The sequence below is a fragment of the Coregonus clupeaformis genome, unplaced genomic scaffold, assembly GCF_020615455.1.
Source record: "Coregonus clupeaformis isolate EN_2021a unplaced genomic scaffold, ASM2061545v1 scaf0016, whole genome shotgun sequence".
NCBI classification, from domain to species: domain Eukaryota; kingdom Metazoa; phylum Chordata; class Actinopteri; order Salmoniformes; family Salmonidae; genus Coregonus; species Coregonus clupeaformis.
The window spans coordinates 1235826-1259394 of NW_025533471.1; the positions used below are offsets into that span (position 1 = coordinate 1235826).

Genomic DNA, 23569 nt, shown 5'->3' on the forward strand with positions numbered 1-23569 from the left:
TTTATCTAAGAAAATCGCTGGAAAGAAACTTGAAAAATAAGTATTGTTTTGTTGAAGAGTCATGACTGGTTCGAGCTATCTGTCGTGTCGTAAGACAATGGTGGCAAAAGTTCCCATTGCTACCTAACGAGGATCCAAGTTCAGTTTTGAGATCCACCGGCATCATTGGCATAGGGTTAGCTGGACGTTTCTGACTGGTCTTGGAACTGTGACAACGGGCAGCCTCTCCTCGCTTGGCTCGATGGGAGATGTAGTGATTTTGCCAACACAGCCAGATATGTACACAGTCTTGTACCGTTAACCTTTTTTAAACTGACTATCATATTTGTTGATTAAATCTGACTTTATTTGTATAATAAGTAATCCAGGAATGTCACGAGTAAAGTGACACGAGAAAACACGAGAAAATAGCAACTCTACAGAGCATCAATGGCTACAATGAATGGCTAAATTACTTCTGGACACAAAGGGTCCACGGAGCTCCTCCTCTTCCTCACCACTCTATATGTTGAATATAGAATATCTTGGCTGCAAGGAGCCTTAGTCTCTTTGAGACAAATTCCTTTGTGCCTAGTACCTCCATAGGCTCTTGGACTCCCCACGTTTCGAGGAGTTCTGGTGCAGTGCAGGAAGTCAGTATGCACATGTAACAGATTTAAGTTCAATCTTCCATTTAGGATTGGACACCTGATCTTTCACTTGACCGGCAAGTCATGTATCCTGTCAGTGGGAGTATGCTGGGCCTCCCAGCAGGCTAGCAACTCCAGCAGCTACCTGCTAACACTGGAGCTCTGAATGGCCAATGTTTACCAAGACCTGCACTGCTCAATTGGGACTTGTGTGAGGTATAGGCTAGGGAGCTTGGAGACTGGAGATATAACAGACAGGGGGAGGGGGGATGCACATGCTGCAGCAGTTACATGGCTTTTTCGTTTCCTTCACTTCAAGACCACTAACAAATCCATTAAAGGACTGGATAGGATTCCACCATACACCATTTTGCTTCAATGTATAAACTCATTTCAGACCAGTGCTCATGAAAGGAGACAAGGCGAGTAGGGGGGGTCTATCCTCTAGCCTGGGTTGTTCACTTCACCAACACAACAGTCACCCAAGGAAGATGAGGGGATGTGGAAGGGGAGTCATTTCTAAGGTTTCCTCCAGCTACAAAGAAAACATTTTGGAATGGTCTGTAATCCCTCTGGAAGCTTCCCCCTATGCTCCGGGACCTGCAGTGGCCTTCCTCTCCAGCCGCTCAACCCGGGCTGGCCTTCCTGTTGACGTCAAAGTGAATTAGAGCGGGTCGAAGCAGCAGCGGCTCCCCCCGGGGGGCTGGAGGACTAATCACTGTGTTCCTCGTAAACCACAGAGGATGCATTAGCATTCCTGGAGCAGCAGACCACCCCAGCAGACCACCACACCAGCCCCACTAAGGCCAGTCAGCCTGGGCCCCCAAACAGACACGGAGAGAGAGGAGAGAGTGGGCCTCTCTGACTTGGGAGAGGGGGAGGTGGGGGGCGTTAGATTTTTGCCACATTCAGTCACTGTCTTGGTCTCAGAGTCTCAAGGAGTCTGGCATGTCACCTTGTGCAAACAGTTCAGGCCTAGCACACATACGCTCACACACATGCACACACAGTCCCCCAGTCTAGGAATTCTTCATTAAATTGAACAGTGGGAGGATGGGGCGCTGCTCTCGGGTTACGTTTTGACTTGATTAATGCTGAAGGAATTGGACACGGCAGCAGTGCTACCCCATGACAAGTTATTGTGCTTCCTGTGAGTTTTTATCGCAGCCCTGTACAACATTTGTTCTCGAATAATGGGATGCGCTCGGCTGCTTTGAACTCGTTTGCGGCCACGCGTTACGAGACAATTCAGCTCATTTGCTCCATTTGTTTTTTTACAATTCACATTGTGGAGTACAGGCAGTCTGTTTCAGTTTCAGGCAAACATGTTCAGAGAAGATACAACGTTAATATGGGTAATGAATATTCACTAAATATCCTATAAACGTGCACAGACTCAGTACACATTGGAATATTCCAGATGGACCTCTTTAAGATCCCCAAACTCTCCTCTTTGGAAGAGGAAGGTCAAGGTGAGCAGGGTGGACCAAAGGACTCATTTCCCACAATCCCTTGCCAGCAATAGCCCCCAGCTGTTCAAAGCCTGCAATAACAGCTGCTCAGAGGTTTAGTGCTTCATGTTACTATGACAACAGTGGACTGATTCATATGCACAGTCTCTCTGTTCTAATAACGAAAGTGACATTATGCTATAATTTAATTTCCATAAAACACAAGAAAAGCGAGCAAGGTTTTTCTACACTAATATGCAGGGCATGAAGTAGCTAATTCATTTTTTATACATTTTGGAGTTCTATAGCACATGCACCCAAACTCAAAAACCCATGCCCCACAAAATTCACACACCACACTTGCAACAAACACCAAACAGAATGTAACTGTATCTATAGAATTAACAATATATACAACCCTTACAGTGGTTTCAGGCACACACACAATGGGACCTAAATCTTCCGTCATGCCCTACAGCTGTACAGAATATCACACAGATCACTGTCAAACAGGATGTATAAAAATTATACCATTTTCTTTCCTCTGGCCAAACAGGAAGTGAGGTCATTTGGCCATCTTCACTGGGGATTTCTATATGGTGCTGATGCTATAAGAAACGCAGAATAGTACTTCCATATCTACAGTATAAAGCCTATAGATGACATAAACAATTCAACTCTTTCCACTGTCTTTTATAAAAATATGTCTCTACCACTTTTCAGATGGTAAAATAGCATTAACTATTTATTTAGTCATAAATAAATGGGGAGGGAACTTATTTTGGCCACAATCAATAGCAATAATTAAGTATTTTAACATAATACCAACCCTTACCATGCAAAATATATACTCTTTCACCATCACACACACAGGTTATTTTGAAACACACACTATGTACTTAACATTTGGAACAGCACAGAACACAATTGCATGTGTTTATGATTTATTCTAAGCCCAATATTGGGGACTATTACTAGATGAGTATGGCTAAGACTATGTTGTTTAAGGGTAACAACTATAGAATTCCAGGGAGCTTTGGATGACAATGGTAGGTATTCCCATAGTGGTAACAGGACACTCCTTGGCATCACAAGGGGTTTAACCCAACGTTTAACGAGCAAGCAGCTAATAATAGGCAGCTGTGGAAGACAAAGCACAGGACACACACGGACATACACACACACACATAATATACACACACCGCACGACACCCTATCCACCCTTAAATGCACACACAAAACAATACACACATGTGTATACATACACACACAAACACTGATCCATATACAGTTGCTAGGAAATGTCTACACATCGCTTGCACAACCTTCACATTTTGCTGCATTAAAAATAAATCTAAAAAGGGGTTGCATTCTATTTTTTTTCCTACTGATCTTCACAACCTATTTCACGTTTTCAAAGTGAAAGAAAAATTTTAGAAAATGTTTCAAATTAATAAAAATATATATATTTGTATGTCTTCACACCCCAGAGTTAATACTTGGTGGAAGCACCTTTGGCAGTCATTACAGCTATGAATAATTTTGAATAAGATTATACCAACTTTTCACAACTCTTAAGGGCCCTACACACCCTACGCAAACAGAGCGACGGAGTATTGTATACGGTCCATTCCAAAATTCGAGCCACACAAAAGTAAGTAGAACTACGTAGAAAACGACGTTGCATTTGCGTAGTTTGCATAACGTGTGTAGCAGCCTTTAGGGCAGCATACACTACCATTCAAAAGTTTGGGGTCACTTAGAAATGTCCTTGTTTTCGAAAGAAAAGCAATTTTTCTGTCCATTAAAATAACATCAAATTGATCAGAAATACAGAGTACACATTGTTAATGTTGTAAATGGCTATTGTAGCTGGAAACGGCTGATTTTTTATGGAATATCTACATAGGTGTACAAAGGCCCATTATCAGCAACCATCAGTCCTGTGTTCCAATGGCACGTTGTGTTTGCTAATCCAAGTTTGTCATTTTAAAAGGCTAATTGATCATTAGAAAACCCTTTTGCAATTATGTTAGCGCAGCTGAAAACTATTGTGCTGATTAAAGAAGCAATACAACTGGCCTTCTTGAGACTAGTTGAGTATCTGAAGCATCAGAAATTGTGGGTTTGATTACAGGCTCAAAATGGCCAGAAACAAATAACTTTCTTCTGAAACTCTTCAGTCTATTCTTGTTCTGAGAAATGAAGGCTAATCCATGCGAGAAATTGCCAAGAAACTGAAGATCTTGTACAACGCTGTGTACTACTCCCTTCACAGAACAGCGCAAACTGGCTCTAACCAGAATAGAAAGAGGAGTGGGAGGCCCCAGTGTACAACTGAGCAAGAGGGCAAGTATATTAGAGTGTCTAGTTTGAGAAACAGACGCCTCACAGGTCCTCAACTGGCAGCTTCATTAAATAGCACCCGCTTAACACCAGTCTCAACGTCAACTGTGAAGAGGCGACTCCAGGATGCTGACCTTTTAGGCAGAGTTGCAAAGAAAAAGCCATATCTCAGACTGCCCATCTTAATCTTTTATTTTTATTGGCCAGTCTGAGATATGGCTTTTTCTTTGCAACTTTGCCTAGAAGGTCAGCATCCCGGAGTCGGTGGTGTATATCCATTGTTTTTGTCCAAATTGCTCAAGCTCAGTATATTTTGTTGGGAGTAATTGATGGACAGCAACATTCAAACCTTGTCTCTGATTTTCAAGCAAATTTAAGCCAGGACTGAGACTGGACCACTCAGGACCCACCGAAAAAACCCACTGACAAAATGAAACTCTACCCCAGGGTTAGGTTTTCAGAAGACTGAGGCAGTTTTTCCTATAACTTTTTACCCGAGCTTTGCTCCTTTCATATTTCTTTTGATCCTGAAAAATTCCACAACAAAACTTGAAAATACAGAGGATCAACAACATTGCATTCACGCTACATAACTAGACAATGTTTGAATATTGCTGTCCATCAATGATTCCCAACCAAATGTACTGAGCTTGAGCAATTTTGACAAAAACAATGGATACTGTATATGTTGACCTAAGAGTCGTGCAAAGTTGGTAAAATTGTGTTAAATTTATTCACAGCTGTAATGGCTGCCAAAGGTGCTTCCACCAAGTATTAATTCAGGGGTGTGAAGACATACACAATCAATACATCTTCGTTTAAAAAAAATATTCATGTGGAACATTTTCTATAATATTTATTTCACTTTGAAAGCAAGCTGTGCAAGGGGTGTGTAGACTTTCACTAGGCACTATCCACTATGTATACTTTACATCAAATGAGTGAATAAGAAAACACTGATCAATTGCTAATAATACCTAATAAATCAGCTATGTACCTATATCAAATTAGCATGTACAATGTGATATCCTTATTTTCAATGGTGCATGTGCTGATGTAGAGGGTAAAGCAAAAGGTGCAGGGATGAACCATTTGAAAGTCAAGTTCGAGAGATAGGAGCTTTGGGGTGTGGTCACTGGTCAGTCAGTATGCCCTAAATGACTTCCATCTTCCATTCTATATTTTCCAAATGATTTGACTCTAGAAAATGGACTGTGCTATATTACATATGAGGAGAACTAAATCATTCCTCAATCTAGTGTTCAGCAATGCTGTTTACACTAGCCATAACTAAGGCCGTTTGGTCAATAAAACCAAACAACTCGACCCTTCAGTCCCAGATGATACATGTCCATTTTACAATCTGTGTCAATCCTATTTCATGATATGAAAATGCTATTAAAATGCCACATGATATGACATGACCTTAGGCATCCATGCAGTTTATGCTATTGCTTCACTCCCTCCCCAATGTAATAAAACTGAAGGAGCACACATGCTACCGCACATAACTCGTATGATCTGAACCATGCTCCTCGGCACCCATGGGCCTAATGGGGTCGGCCTCTTATGCATCATATGCTCTTTCGCTTACACCAGAGCTGAGCACCAGAGCGACCTGGCTGTCGGCCAGCAAGCCCAGGCCCCAGCCCTATCCCCAGCCCCTCAGCCTCAGCTCTATAGACGTAGCTCCAGCCTCAGCCCTAGAACGTAGCTCCCAGACCCATCCCCATCCCAATAGCCCCAGCCCCATGAGCCCTATCCGCAGCCCCATAGTCCCAGCCCAATAGCCCCAGCCCCAACCCTAGTCCTAGCCCCAACCCCAGCTCCAACCTGTGTCAGCCCAGCACAGCCCAGGCCAACCAACACTCCCCCCCACATCTAGAGACAAGGACTATAGGAATGAGATCTGGGAAGGGGGGGAGCTGAGGGAGAGGAAGGAGGGATAGGGGTAACGGAGGGGGAAAGACTGAGCCACTAGGCTTTCAGCAGATTCCTCCGGCTTGGGGATGAATTGGGTGGATGGTGGATGGACCCTCCTGTAGCGCACAGTAGGCTGGCTGATCTAACGCACGCAGAGGGACACTAAAACTATCTTCCCGTGGTGGAGTCTTCCCTCTTTTCGGAGGGTCAGAGACAGACATGCCTGTTTTATATTCCTCCATTGGGCCTCTGATCGGCCCACAATGTCTCCCAGACGTTCATTTGTTGTCCCTCTGTCTAGCAGAAGGGAGAGCGAGCGGAGGGAAGAGGGAACATAATGAACTTGGCAGAAGAAGGGCAAGGGCCTGAAAAGTCAAGACAGTGCGGAATTCCCCGTCGGTGTCTGAAGTCAGGCTTGCTGGCTGACCCCCTCTCTCTCTCTCTCTCTCTCTCTCTCTCTCTCTCGCTCTCTCTCACTCTATCTCTCTCTCCCCAAGTGGGAAAGAAAAGGTTAACCCTTTCTGAGGCACATGCAATCGGGGGCTTCGCCAGGCATTTGTATGTGCAGCATAGATGTGTGTGCATAATCTAGTTAATACATTTTCTATGCATGATCTAGCCAACTTCATCAGTTTTCTACGTCTGAATATTCTGTTAAGATGCAGTGCTTGAAGTGGATTGATAAGGTGTTGATACTCTTTAATTTTGCTGTACAAGGGTCAAATTTTAGAAGCAAAATTTTATAAGAGGTGCTGGTATTCAAGCAGTAGAAATGTTGAATGTGGTTGTCTGTTTTGTTTCTGAGGACAAGATGTATTTAAGAGAGAAGGGAAAGCAGAGAGGTGCGCTGCAATCTGTATTAAATGTCTATAACAGTTTATAAATACCACCACAGCAGGGCGTCAGTGGAACCAGGGACAGCAGCCAGCCTGTTAAATGGCTGCTACACACACACACACACACACACACACACACACACACACACACACACACACACCAGGGGATTCAAGAGGAAGGTACAAGTGATCCTCCACCATTCTGCTCTTTACTGGGGACATCTCACCTCCAGTAAAGCTGCACTGACAGACAGTTCCACAGCTCCACCTAAGCACTGGTCTCGGGTCAGTTTTCCTTTCCCAGTTCCCTAAACATACCCGTTACTATTAAACTAATACACCTGACCCCAGATCAGCACTCAGGGGCTACAATGTCCATTTACACCAAACTGACCCTGGCCCGCACCAACCCATGGAGAGGGCCATGTACTCGCCACAGGGAAGGGACCCTGACCGGACAGACACAGGGTACCAGACTGTGTGTACGGTGCTGTCTGTGTGGAAAGGCTTCTCTCCTCACCCTGCTAGGCAGAGCCAGACTAAAGCATTTGGGGCCCCAGGGCACTGACCTCTGGGGGCCCCCCATGCCCTCTCATTGGCTAGAATGGTTCCACCTCATCTTGCCTCCTGCCGCCTGCCTTCCATCTTTGAGGGCATGGGACAGTTCGTTGTTGCTGTTTTAAAGCTCATCTTTTGTTCAAATTTCCCCATTTGTGCAGTTTTAAAGCTAATTTCCTGCAATTCTACACATTTTACTATCATATGCTATCTGGGGGCCCCCTGGAGGTCGGCGGTCTGGGGCACGTGCCCTGCATGCCCGTTCAGTAATCTGGCCCTGCTGCTAGGGCCTTGTCATTCTAGCACAGACATGGCAGCGGGCCACAGATACTCTGGCTGCTGTGTTCAGCCCCACACCAGTCGCTCTACACTACACAACAGCTGTTTACATTTCATTTTAGAACAGAGCTGTCGTCAACCTTTTCAGGGATACCATTATAAAGTTATAGAAAAGTCAAGTGGAAGATGGAGAACGGGGGTTCACCACTAGGTGACATAGCTGGTGTTCTCTAGTGCCACACAATGGCGCCGTCTTTGAGCCCGCCGTGGCTCCTTGTAGGTGTCGTGTTTCAACTCTGACCTTACGATGGTTGGGGAAGCAGGTTGATTGGTTGGTCACTGTCTTTAGAATGGTATGGTGGCAGGGGCTGGCGGTTATGTGGTTATGACTCTGGTAAGCTCGCTGGATCAGCCACTGGCATTATGTTAACGTTCTGACATGACTAGTGTCTTGTGACAGACAAATTCAATATTTTGACAGACAAGATTTGGTGCTTGGTGTTTAGATGATGACATGACAGACCCGTACAGGGCCATTTCGGTCCAAACCGTCCAATCAAAGGTGACAAAAGTATTTTGTTACAATGAGTTGGTGGTGGAGCAGGTTGCAGAAAGGTTATAAACAGGTTGCAGTGGGGTTATAAACACACTGTATGTATACATGGTCTCTTATGGCCATTGAAAAGGCATATAGTTGCTCAACAAAGCAGCCAGCAAAAACCTCCACCTCAGTGTTTTTTTTATTATTCATTGGGGAAAATCAGGGTTGGGGTCAATTCGATTTAAAGGCTATCAGTTCATGAAGTGATTTGAATTAAAAATTCAGAATTAGAAAATACCTTCTATTTTTCAGTTTATTGGGAAGTAATTGTAATTTCAGTTTACTTTCTGAATTGACTGCCTGTAATTAGAATTGACCCAAACCCTGGGGAAAGGGAAGATTTACCACAATAGAGGGTGAAAAACACTTCTGGACAGTATTCATCCAGTCAGTCATTCATGACAAGATGAGGACAGTGCAGAGAGATCAGAAAATAGAAAACAGTAGCTTCAATTCTGTTGACGAAAGCTGTAATCAGCAGGTCCAAAATCCCAAAATGTCTTGGTCTGATAGACCTCGATAGAGAACTGTACTCTTCCTAAAAACATGAACATTTCTGCAAACAAACAGCCAAAAGTTGTCATTTTAAAAGTCAGTTTAGTGTTAAGCCACTGGGCCTTAACTTGGCAAGAAGTTCCAAACCTGTATCAAAACCATGCATTTCTTTGCATCGCAACTTCCACAGGCCCGAGTGGAACTATCAATACATAAAAGATCAACAGACTCTTTCCTTGTGAATGGAGTGTAGTACATCTGTGATTTAAATCGACTAAGATCTATCTACCAGAAACCAGAATTAAATCATGTCTATCGCTCCTTATGCTCTCTGCAGTATTTCTTTAGCATCTTTTTGTACTTGCTGGATCTTCCAAAAATAACAAAGTATAGAGAAAGAAAATGGTATGATGAAATGCATTGCTATTTAACGGTGTTAAATTTGTATCAGTAACTCTCACTTTTCATTGACAGCGGGAACAATAGGATCATTAGAAAAGCAAAGCTCATATCGCGGCACATATCCTAACATACTAATTACCCGGCACACAGTTTGAATCTGTTTATTATGCATGAAATAATCTAATGTGATGACTGCAATAATTATGTGCACACAGATAATAAGATAAAAGAGTGGTAACAAATTATGGACAGACGATACCAAACGGGATTTGTAGTTGTAGTGGAGAAATGCTCAATGAAAGACTAAGTTGAAAATGAGTGCTCCCAGCAAACACGGAACATTCCCAGAACATTAGCTAAGATTTCCAATAAGTTAGATTTAGGGTTTTTGCTAACATTAGGATGATAACATCACAAAAAAATTTCAAAAAAATGTTTGAAATTAAATATCTTTGGAATGTTCTAACATTGACTCAAATGTTGTACACAACATCTGTAACAACCACCACAGAACATTCCCCACAAGTTGTCATTAGGTTTCCAGGTAATGTAATATCACAATGTACAAGTAATGTTTTCCCATCAAAACAAAATTGGTTATGTGAACATTATAGGAATGCCCTGTGCAACCTAACTTAAACATTGTATGAATGTCATCACAACTAAGCATATTTTGTGTTTTGGGAACCTATCTCTTGTAATGTACCCACACTGTTCCCACAACCGAATGTAATGTTCTGGGAACCTTCAAAGAACTCAGAAAGGTTGTTCTGTCAACATTCTTGCAACATCAAAGGAATGTTTTGTGCACCCTGATGCAAACATTATCTGAATGTCAGCACAACTAGACAGTTTTAGTGTTTTGAGAACCTATCTCTTCTTATATCAACACAATGTTCCCACAACCCAAAGAAACATTCTGGGAACCTTTAAAGAGCAGATTAAATGTGTTCAGGGAACATTCTTGTAACATCGGGAGAATGTTTTTTGAACCCTAAAAGAAACATTGTAGAATAATTTGCACAACTGGACAGTTTTTGTGTTTTGGGAACATATCTTTTGTGATATCCCCACAATGTTCTCACTAGACTGTTCCGACAACCTAATGAAACATTATGGGAACCTTTAAAGATAGGATTAAATGTGTTCTAGAAAAGTTCTTGCAACATCAGGTGAATGTTTTATACAAACATTCTATAATCATCAGCACGACTGGACAGTTTTTGTGTTATGAGAACATTTGCCGCGATCAAACGAATGTTCTGGGAACTTTCACAGAACCAATTTTGGCTTGCTGGGCTGTCTCTACGTACTACTATACATAATGGACTACCGAGCCTGAATTAACATCTAGAAAATGTCTGTACCACGATATGTGTTCCACATGGATGCTGGTCTATGCTGGTCTATGTCCAATGCTTCCCACAGTTGTGTCAAGTTGGCAGGATGTCTTTTGGGTGGTGGACAATTCTTGATACACACAGGAAACTGTTGCGCATGAAAAACCCAGCAGTGTTGCAGTTCTTGACACACTCAAACCGGTGCACCTGGCACCTACCACCATACCCCATTCAAAGGCTCTTAAATATTTTGGCTTGCCCATTCACCCTCTGAATGGCACACACACAATCCATGTCTCAATTGTCTCAAAGTTTAAAAAATCCTTCTTTAACCTGTCTCCTCCCCTTCATCTACACTGATTGTGGTCCTGTATGGCTCAGTTGGTAGAGCATGGCGCTTGAGCATGGCGCTTGCATCGCCAGGGTTGTGGGTTCATTTCCCAAGGCCACCCATATGTAAAGTGTATGCAAGCACGACTGTAAATTGCTTTGGATAAAAGCATCTGCTAAATGGCATATATTACTGATTGAAGTGGATTTAACAAGTGACATCAATAAGGGATCAAAGCTTTCACCTGGTCAGTCTATTTCATGGAAAGAGCAGGTGTTCCTAATGATTTGTACAGTCAGTGTATATGTATGATTGGGATTTAAAGGGTTAATTTATTACTATATAGCAACCCTGATGAGAAGTAATTTTTTTTTTGACAATAGTAAATGTCTAATCATTTTACTATGAAATAGTTCATTTTATTGTATGTTGATAATTACTGAATAACTGGAAAATAGGACATGGGGCCATTGTTTTAAGACACATAAAGGCTGAGTGGAATTAATAGGGTTCTCTTTATCTCTTGGTACAATGGGTAACATGTACAATGAAACTACTAGCATCCTTTTGTCGCTAATTGCTCTGTGTGCAGATTCCTTTAGAGTCTGTGTCTGTTATAATAATCCCAAGAACGCACACCATTTCCCAGAGTCTATGCATCCACTTGATAAATCTGCCATCTTATTGTTTACAATGTGACTTGAAAGGCAACAACTTGATGCCCTGGGTCCAATCAAACGTAACAAACGTGAAAGGACATAAAATAAGAAGTGGCATGTGTTGTTTGGAACAGCCAGTGGGAAGTTAGATGCGTGTTGAGTCGTAAAAACGCAACCACTTCTTAAATCAGAACTGAAATGTGGTTAGCCTACAACATCTTACAAACACACAGCTTTCATTCACAAGTGGTGTGTGTGTGTGTGCCACTACGAATCAAGGCATAAGAGTCCCCACATCCATACACAGTCATTTAATTTACCTTTGACTGCATTTAAGGTTTGGATTTCATATTAAATCCCTGACTTTATTATATTTCAAGCCTGAATGAAATTCCTGGACATAAAGTTCAATGGGATCTCCATAAACATGTCACTAAGCATTTCCTGTTGAGGAGTGAAAACCTGCACCGTCTAAAAGTCGCCCTTACACACAGATCTCAGATCAGTTTACCGTCCCCAAAGCCTAACCTTAATCATTAGAGGTTATGGATGCAAAACTGACCTTAACTCAGAATCTAGGACCTACAGTACTTTATACTATTTGTAAGAAACCTTGTCCTTGCTTACAAACCAACCCGGCCCCCTTGGGCTCCTGCCTTCCAGCAATATAGGAGCATGGTCTGACACATGGCTAAGGCTAAACATGATCTTCTTGCAGAAGCATTGAAAGAGCAGCAAGATTCAGACATTCCAAACCTATACTGCAGAGCAACCGGCCAAAATATTACATTCTCACATTAGTGATGTCACAACAAACCTACTTCGATTCTCTACAAGAAATAGTATTTAAAGAGGAATCTCAGCTGCAAGTGAAGCAGCTGCAGAAAATTCCAGACAAAATAAACAAAACTGTAATGAGGAACAGAATTGGACCTAAAAGTTAAGTGCTAAGGGGTTGACTCTCAATGCAATCCTGTAGCTTTAACGTTACGGTAAAACATCAACTTTTTTTTTTTCACAGATTTTTTACTCACACACCCTCAGAGTGCCAGATTAGCCACTCGTAATGTTCTGAAACTAATGGGAGGAAACAGGAGAGGGGAAAGCAATGACAGGGAATACAGCAGATATGGCCGTCTGGGTGTACTGTGCACTTTTCAAGTTGACAGCTTCTCAATTTTGATTTTAAAATTCCTCAAAGACAGTTAAAGTAACTTGAGGAAGACTGTGTATGAATAGCCAGCAGTTATCTGATGATGCGTTTCTCCAACCTATACAGTAAATCAATGTTAATTATTGCAGAAAGAGGCTCCACAACTTCAAATGGTATTAACTTTTCTGTTTTACGGAACAGCATGGGAAAAGGTCCACAAACTTCACTTCGTACAACAGTATATTTCAGATACTTAAAGGTTGGACAACATGTGAAATAAGGATAGTATCAACTATCTAGTACAGTGTGTAGTGAAAGTCTACACACCCCTTGCACAGTTGTCACATTTTGCAGCCTTAAAAATTGATTCAATTTTATTTTTTTCCTACAGATCTACACAACTTGCTCCACCTTTTCAAAGTGAAAGAAAAAGTACAAAAAAATATTAATAATAATAATAATAATTGAATATGTCTTGATTGCATATGTCTTCATACCTCAGAGTTAATACTTGGTGGAAGCAATTTTGGCTGATATTACTGCTGTAAATCTTTATATATATATATATATATATAAGATTCTACCAACTCTGCACAACTCTTAGGGCAACATACAGTGAATGCTGAAAGTATTCATGCCCCTTGACTTATTCCACAATTTGTTGTGTTACAGCCTGAATTCAAAATGGATTACACACAATATCCCATAATGTTTTTAGATTTTTTTGCAAATTTATAGAAAAAGTAACACACCCCCGAGTCAATACTTTGTTGAAGCACCTTTGGCAGCGATTACAGCAGTGAGTCTTTTTGGGTAAGTCTCTAAGAGCTTTCCACACCTGGATTGTGCAGCATTTGCCCATTATTCTTTTCAAAATTATTCAAGCTCTGTCAATTGGGTTTTGATCATTACTAGACAACAATTTTCAGGTCTTGCCATAGATTTTCAAGTAGATTTAAGTCAAGACTGTAACTCGGCCACTCAGAAACATTCACTGTCTTGTTGGTAAGCAACTCGAGTATAGATTTAGCCTTGTGTTTTAGGTTATTGTCCAGCTGAAAGGTGAATTAATTTCCCAGTGTCTGGTGGAAAGCAGACTGAACCAGGTTTTCCTCTAGGATTTTGCCCGTGCTTAGCTCCATTCCATATCTTTTTTATCCTGAAATACTCCCCAGTCCTTATCTATTACAAGCAGACCCATAACATGATACAGCCACCACTAAGCTTGAAAATATGGAGAGTGGCACTCAGTAATGTGTTGTATTGGATTTGCAAACAGGATGCATGTTTTGGAATATTTTTATTCTGTACAGGCTTCCTTCTTTTCACTTTGTCAATTAGGTTAGCATTGTGGAGTAACTACAATGTTGTTGATCCATCCTCAGTTTTCTCCAATCACAGCCATTACACTCTGTAACTGTTTTAAAGTCACCATTGGCCTCATGGTGAAATCCCTGAGCGGTTTCCTTCCTCTCCGGCAACTGAGTTAGGAAGGATCCCTGTATCTTTGTAGTGACTGGGTGTATTGATACACAATCCAAAGTGTAATTAATAACTTCACCATGCTCAAAGGGATATTCAATGTCATTATTTTTTTTTTTTACCCATCTACCAATAGGTGCCCTTCTTTGCGAGGCATAGGAAAACCTACCTAGCCTTTGTGATTGAATCTGTGTTTGAAATTCACTCCTCGATTCAGGGACATTACAGATAATTGTATGTGGGGGGTACAGAGATGAGGTAGTCATTCAAAAATCATGTTAAACACTATTTTGGCACACAGAGTGAGTCCATGCAACTTATTATGTGACTTGTTAAGCAATATTTTACTCCTGAAATTATTTAGGCTTGCCATAACAAAGGGGTTGAATACTTATTGACTCAAGACATTTCAGCTTTAATTAAAAACTTTATTATTTTTTTTATTTTTTTGAAAAACATATTTCCACTTTGACATTATGGGGTATTGTGTTTAGGCCAGTGACAAAAATATCAATTAATTCCATTTTCAATTCAGGCTGCAACACAACAAAATGTGGAAAAATAGGGTTGTGAAGACTTTCAGAAGGCACTGTTGTTGTCAAAAGTGTTGAAGCTCAGTAGATTTGGTTGGGAATCATTGATGGACAGCAATATTCAAACCAGGACTGAGTTAGATGTTAGAAGAAAACCTACCTCAGTCTTCTGAATACCTTACCCTGGGATATAGTTTTATTTTTCAGTACAACAATAACACATTTTAATGCCAAAGACACACCAGAATGGCTTTCCAAGAGGTTTTGAATCTTCCCATGGGTCCAGTCTCAGTACTGACTTGAGTTGAATATTGCTGTCCATAACCACATTTTATGAGCTGGATATACAGTATGTTGCCTTAAGAGTTGTGCAGAGTTGGTAGAATCTATTCAAAATTATTTACAGCTGTAATTGCTGCCATAGGCGCTTCCACCAAGTATTAACTCTGGGGTGTGAAGACATACGTAATCAAGACAACTTCGTATTTTATTATTATTAATTTCGAAAATGTTCTATACTGTTTCTTTCACTTTGAAAATGTGGAGCAGGTTGTGTTGATCTGTTGGGAAAAAAATCAAAATGAATCCTTTTTAGATGCAATTTTAAGGCAGCAAAATGTGACAGCTGTAAATTGACTGCATGTCAACAAGTTCAGATGGCACAATGCACAAAACCATGGAATCATTGGCTCAAACTCTAGAAGAGGTAGCTATAGAGGGGCCTATATGTTTTTGCCTAGAACCCCTAAATCATCTATGTCAAAGCCGAGTGAAGCTGGAAGCTTTACAGTCTACCTGCGGCCAAAATGCCTTAATGCATTATATTACAGTGATAAAATGGTACTCCTTAAAGTATTTTGGAGAGTCAAAGTCTAGTAAAACATAAGACATAACATTTCCATGGAGAAATGCACTCCCACTAGTCTACGTTCATATAAATTCATGGCGCTTTTACAGTAAGGGATTGGACATATTGAGGAAATCATTTGTGGTATTACCAGTAAAAGCCATTACAATAAATGATTCTGATGTCACTGTTTAAGCAATGCTTTCAGTCCATTGATGCACTGCCTCTGCTATAACAAAGCCCATGAGAAAAACGTCCTTGATTTCCTATGTCAGACGTTGCATCTGGCTTTTGATAATAAACCTCTATCGACCCCGTAGGGAGAACAAAAACAAGGTGCACAAATAGATTTGCAGGAAAGGAAACTAAAAAAAATCGACTAATGTTAAAAAGCTAGGAGGTGGGGGTACAGAGGGAAAATATTGTCCTCCAAACCAATGGTATCCTGTAGTACAATTCACTGAGAAATACACAGAAACTAGAAGTGGCAGAAAGGAATGAGTGATGTCATTCAGTAAACTGTGAAAGATGGCACTTTTTAGGACAAAATGGCATTTAACGAATTGCAACCATTCAATGGAGCTTTGTACTGTTTTCCCAAGTACAGTCTACTACAGTATAGTGCCAATCATCAACATGAGGCAATGGACAAACTGGATTCCATCAAGACAATTGCAGAATAAACTCCCTATTTTGGCACGTGGCTACTACCACTAAGGAGAAACTCTCTCCACGTCCTCTGCGTCTTAGCCAACACTTTGTAACACAACTGGTCGAAATGTCCAGCAAACTCGACAATGACACTTCACACCCCAAAACGAATTGAGGGAATATGAATGGTAGCTCTAGCTGCAGCTTGAACCTACTTTCCAAGAGTCTCCCACTAAGGGTATAAGATTTTTAAGCAACTCTAGGTTTACCATTTTTGGCCATACATTTATGTATTTTTGGAGAAGGGAGAACACAAATATGCAGCAGTCATAGCGGTACAACCTCACCCTGCTCAGCTGTTACTGGGGCTCTTTAATAAAATACATTCAGGATTTACTGGCAGACTTCATATTTCTCTCTGTAAGGCTATATTAATTTATTAGGGTTGTAAATAAGAATTTGTTCTTAACTGACTTGCCTAGTTAAATAAATGTTAAATGTAAATTTAAAAATTATCAGCATTCCAGCAGAGAAAATAATCAAATAAGTTTCAGGTTTGCGTTCCTGTCTTTAAACGCATAATTAATAATAAGCTGCTGCTAATTTGATTTAGCTTTTGATCCTTTAATAATAATAATCATTACTGTCTAAAATAAGATGTTGATTTTGGTTTGAATAATAATAATAATAACAATAATATTGTAAAGATGTTAAGATTTTATTGAAATCAACTTTGATTTGAATTGTATAATATAGCATTGTCATTGTTTCCAATCAATAGCTTTATACACAGCTTGACTGTAATCTACCAAAATATAATTACATCCACTAAACAGAATTAAAACATCAGCATTCTGTTTCGTGAGTTTTGTTTAGTTTCCTGAATGTCTCCCTGCTGATACGTCATCATTCTAAAAAAGGGCAATAAAATCAAAGTGCTGATGCTAAAATAATTAGCAAATTACTAAAACCTTTGTTCAATGTTATGTTATGCTGTGCTGTTTTATAGTTATACAGATCTCCAACCATGAGGGTTGTATATAGATCTGGCCTAGTATATTTGGTGATCTGTTGATTTTGGAAAGCATATTGTTAAAGTCATAGGAACAAAATCCATTCACATCTGCTGGATACTATTCAGCAGTAGTGGCATTGGAAACATCCTCAAAAACATCTCGGAGAGTTTTAATGCATTTTCATGACCCTGTCTATTTTCTGTCCTTCTGCAGACTGAACAAGCAGCAGTGAAAGATCAGCCAATAGCACATGACACGAACAACATTGCGGATCGTTAAATACGCCCATCGCTCCTCTCTGAGCATAAATCAAGCAAATTAGTTTCCTCTCCATGTCAGTCCCCGGTGACGGACTTAGAGTAAGAGCAATGCCCATGCTGCAGTAGTGGGGGAATGGGGTGAGGGGTAAAGTATAAAAGCATACAGGGTCCTCCTTACACTGAGCCTTCGGACAGCTAAAGCAGGCCTCGTCATTCCTCAGGAGAGCAATAGGAATCAAGCAGGCTTAGTGCCTGGCCAGTGAGGGCCCCTGATGTAGGGGCCACAACATTACATTTTACATTTTAGTCATTTAGCAGACGCTCTTATCCAGAGTGACTTACAGTTAGTGAGTGCATACATTTTTCATACATGCATCCCAACTGCTCGAGGTGTGCTGGTGTGCTGGTGTGCTGCACTATTGAGGCCTGTGCTGCAGAGAAAAAGGCCCAACTTGTTCCCGGGGATTGAACAAGACCTTAGCACGCTCCAAAGGGATATACTGTACATACCCAGCAGACTAAGGCCTCATGAATTATTCCAAACAAGATGTAGACATTCTATCCTGCATTATAATTTTTTTCAAAGACCCAAACAATTAGGGTCTCTCTCTTTCTCTCTCTTTATCTGACTGCTAAGAAGAAGATGAAACTGGGATTTTCAGGGCCGGTTCCAGGCATAAGTGACATAAGCGGTCGCTTAGGGCCCCCGGCCGCTAGGGGGCCCCTGATCAAAATAGGGGGTGGGGGGTGGGGGGAAACTCAGTCGGGGTCTCAACTTACTATTGAGAGTAAGAATAGTAGAATAGTAGAATAGTAGAATTTTCGAAATTTGCTTGCGCATCAGCGATTTTTTTCTTATGTCAGTCACTAACAGTCACTCAATTATAGATGTCAGCTAACAATTTTTTAGATTGGTAGTTAGTCTAGCCAGCTATCTAAACTTGTAGTAATCATGACTGAATGGGGGCCCCATTGATTTTGTTAGTCATTCTCACTCAGATGTCATATTAACATGGCATATGTCATTACGAAATGTGTAGAATTGCAGGTAATTTGCTGTAAAACTGCAACAACAACAACAAATCTACACCCAAGGCAAAATGTGAATTAGAATTGCAGAAAATAAAATAGCAGGAAATAATAATAATAATAATAATAATAATAATAATAATAATAATATGCCATTTAGCAGACGCTTTTATCCAAAGCGACTTACAGTCGTGCGTGCATACATTTTTGTGTATGGGTGGTCCCGGGGATCGAACCCACTACCAACTTTAAAACAAAAAATTGTTTTAGGGGGGCAGTAAAGTATTTTGCTGCGAGGTGGGGGGGCCCCCAACCAAATATCGCTTAGGGCCCCCAAAAGGGTAGAGCCCTGGGGCTATTAGTTAGAACGAGACCTGAAAAACGTTGATGATATTCCCAGAGAAAATGATGTATTTGTTACTTTGGCACTGTGAAGGAGGTGGTATTAGGGGCTAAGGCAAGGAAATAGCAACCATTTGCACATCGCCTCAATTTTCTCAATCGCTTTATGGCCATACATAAATGCACAAATTGGTTAATAACATATGCTGTTCTTGCTCTGTTTATTTCATTTATTTAGTGCAATTGAATCACTTTATTAGCGATTATCCCCAAAAAGCTGCAGGAGAGCACAGCATCGCACCTAATAATGTAATTTACTCATAAACTGGGGAATGGGAATATGCAAATCATGTCTGGGTGTTTTGTATCTGCAGTTTTGGCCCTGGGCTGCTTGTCCCATGACACAAATCAACAATTATGATCCCAGCAGGGTTTTGGAGCATCTAAAATGTGTGTGTGTGTGTGTGTGTGTGTGTGTGTGTGTGTGTGTGTGTGTGTGCGTGTGTATGCGTGTGCATGTTTGTGTGTGTTTACTGAATGTGTCTACAAATGGGTTGTGACACAACATTACGGTGTGTGTGTGCGCATGTGCATTTTTTGCTTGGGTTCTGACATTTCTTTAACAGACATAAAAGTTCCATTAATTATTTGATTCATATTCATCTGTCAACACAAATAAAGAGAAATGAAGAGAATGCATTGATTCTGTTCTTACTTCCTATGCAAAGTTAAAACAAGTCTTGTCCATTGTGTTTACGACTGTCCTATAAGTAGTAGATACCTAGGGGTCTAAATGTCTTGACTTGTGAATACATTGCTGCAGCAATGTTATTACCATTTCTTGCTTGCTAATGTGAGTACAACATGCAAAGACATCAGATTTTGTATTTACGAAGGGATACGGGTCACTGTGCGTATAATACTGACCCTGCATGTTCAGCACTATACAACAAGGATTTTTAGCCAACTTGAAAATTGATTGAACAGGGCCCTTAGTTGAGTGATGCCTGTAAAGCTTTGCTTCCAATATTATACAGAAAGATATACTGTAGGTAACTGCTAAAATAAAGGAAAGACCAACATAAATTGTCTTAATAGGGCGTTGGGTCACCACGAGCCAGAACAGCTTCAATGTGTCTGTAACTCCATTAGAGGGATGCAACACCCTACCTCCACAGGAAATTCCATAATTTGGTGTTTTGTTGATGGTGGTGGTAAACACTGTCTCAGGCGCCGCTCCAGAATCTCCCATAAGTGTCAAATTGGGTTGAGATCTGGTAACTGATCTCCATGGCATATGGTTTACATCATGCTCATCAAACCATTCAGTGACCACGTGCCCTGTGGATGGGGGCATTGTCCTCCTATGGGGGCATAACCATGGTAGTCAAAAGAATGGCCTGCCCAGCATTTTTATACATGACCTAAGCATGATGGGATGTTAATTGCTTAATTAACTCAGGAACCACATTTGTGTGGAAGCACCTGCTTTCAATATACTTTGCATCCCTTATTTACTCAAGTGTTTCTATTATTTTGGCAGTTATCTTTACAGCACATATATTATATGTGTCATGTCTACAATTACTTGGCATGTACATGACTTAATTTCTAACATCACGAAAAAATAAGATGCAGATTCAGATTTTTCGAATTGAGTTTAGATCATCACTTTTGTGGTAATACATTGAATATATATATATATATATATATATATAATGTATATGTATATATCCGTTTTGTTTATATATACATAAATAAAATGTAATTGTTGTGGGGGAGGTCGGGGGGTGGGGGGGTCTCGGGGGATGGATAGGTGGGAGGGGGACTAATGGGCAACCTTGTTTGCTGGGTGGGATGGAAAGGGATGGGAGGCATGCTTACTTCGGGTGGGGGGGACTGTTGGGTGGGATGGAAAGGGGTGGGAGGGAGGATACGGGCGGGTGGATGGGGACTGAGGGGGGGAGGATGGGTTGGGGTTATCTTTGTATGCATTTTGTTGATTGTTTTTTTGTACCTGTAAAACCCACTCTGAAAAAAAAGACAAAACGAAACAAATTGTTTATATCAGATGCAGGTTTTTACCAAAATAATGCCTCAACGACTTTGACTAAATAAAATAATAATAGATGTCCAAACATTGCAAATGGATACATATTGAACGCATTAATTTGGCATGAAATTTGATAGTGAATTAGAACTCATTGTGCTTTTTTATACATTGAAGTTTAGTGAGGGAAAGACAAAAAAGCTTAACTCTTTATCATCTACATGGCAATAAATTGAGGATACATCACTGGAGTAAATTCCAAATTATGTGGGAAAACTTTGAGTGTGTTCTTGTCAAATGCCTAGCCCACTAAAAGCCCAATTATGGAATAAACAAGTCATCCAAAATAGAAAGTAGTGACTGGGCAATGAATCGTGCCACACAAAGAGCGCCAATGTTCAGTCTGGAGAGGTCTTGCATGGTATGCCTCAGCAATGAAAAGCAAACATTGGAGTCACTGTGATGCTGACATCCACAAGCCATTCACTTTAGACAATCCACCCTCTGTATCACTATTTAAAAATATATAAATAATAAAGTGCCAAACTGAATTTATTTTTGATAGACATGGATTACGTGCTGACAAGGGCAATGACATGTATATTACAGTATTTTATATTATGCAATTTCAGATTAATGCAAACCAAAACACTGACTACAATGCACACATATAGGATAGGACAGTGGATAAAAAAATAATAATAATCAAATCCAATAAGATTAAATCTAAAAGGTCCAATGCAGTCGTTTCTATCTCAATATCAAATATTTTACATTTACCTTACTGTGATTGTTTTCAATTAAAATAGTCAAAAAGAAACAAAAATAGCTTCTTAACAAAGAGCAATTTCTCAAGCAAGAATTTTGCTAGGACTGTCTGGGAGTTGTCTGAGTAGGGAGGGGAAAACTGAAAACTTGCTGTTATTGGCAGAGAGGTTTGCAACTCTCTTTCTTATTTGTCAATTAACTAATTTACAGCATGCTGATGTCACCAGACAGGCCAAAACTCCATCCCACCAAAACAGGATGAAATTTCACAGTATTATTCCAGCCTCATAGTGTGGAAATATATATATATATAAAACACGGGGAAAACACTGGGCCTTTAAAAACGTTTTGCCATGCTCAGGCTATTACAAGATTTGACTGACAAATCATTACTAGCCTACCTGCTTAACTATGACATTTGTATTTTAGACCAATTGCAAATGATTAGGCTACACAGACTGACTAGCATCCCACTGGGCACACACTGGTTGAATCAAAGTTGCTTCTACATAATTTCAATGAAATTACGTTGAACAAACGTAACGTGGAATAGACATTGAATTGACGTCTGTGCCCAGTGGGATAAAGCTTAACCACCATATGTGCCATAAATGCAAAATAATGCGCCTCAATGGCCTACACTGGAATATACTTTTAATGTAGCCCATTTGACACGCATAAACAATTTAGTTGACATCCTTTCATACCCTTATATTTCTTTCACATACATTCGCAGTTATTTACAGTGGATTTGGGATAGCCTATTGGTGCCAAACAACACAGTATAGCCTAAAGTTAGTCGTAGACTATGACTTGTTTTACCTAGCGTAGTCTGACAGCAAAGCGTTTGTTTGCCTAAAACAAGAGGACACATCAGTTCCACCCACAGCCCATCTATAACAAAACGCGTATGAAAAGGATAAGATCTGATACAATAAAATCTCAAGACAATCATCCTGGTGCAAAATCAATGAAGAATATACTGCAAAATCAATGAAGAATATACAAATCCATATCCATGAAAAAGGCCTATCATATAGGCTATGCCAGTCAAAACATATTTGCAAATACAATTAATTAAACAAAAAAATTTATAAATAAATGCATATTAACTAATTAATAAATCATTATTCAATGAGCATGATCCATTGTGACCCGTGGAAAGCGCGTTCAGGTGCGATTATTCTCTCCAACCAAAACATTGTTCTATTCTCCATATCCCTTACAAACACACTAGTGTCCTCGCAGAACGTGCCCTAAATGCCATTATCAGAAACATAACCAACATATTTGATTAATCCATACGCTGCATCAAGAAAAAAACATCCAGTCTTCCCATCCAGTACAAAAATGTATCTCTCTTCTCTGTTTCTTTCTTTTCCTCTCCTCCTCCCTCCCTTTCACACACTCTCTCCCCCCTCCCCCCTCTCCCTGTCTATCTTACTCTCTCTCTCTCCGGCTCTCTCTCCCTAGCATGGCCCTGTCTGTATGAATAATGTGCTGTCTTTTGTAATGAGGGCGAGGGGGAAAAAAATACGCTGGAGTGTTAGCCTGCTCCATGCTCTGACATTGAAAATGAATGACAGCT

At 40.4% G+C, this 23569-nt stretch overlaps 1 protein-coding gene across 1 annotated transcript in view; it reads right to left on the reverse strand.

The window, feature by feature from the left end:
* The window catches only part of pknox2 (pbx/knotted 1 homeobox 2), a 90800-nt gene that overhangs the window by 67146 nt on the left and 85 nt on the right, over positions 1-23569 (reverse strand). The gene's annotated exons all lie outside the window — the stretch shown is intronic.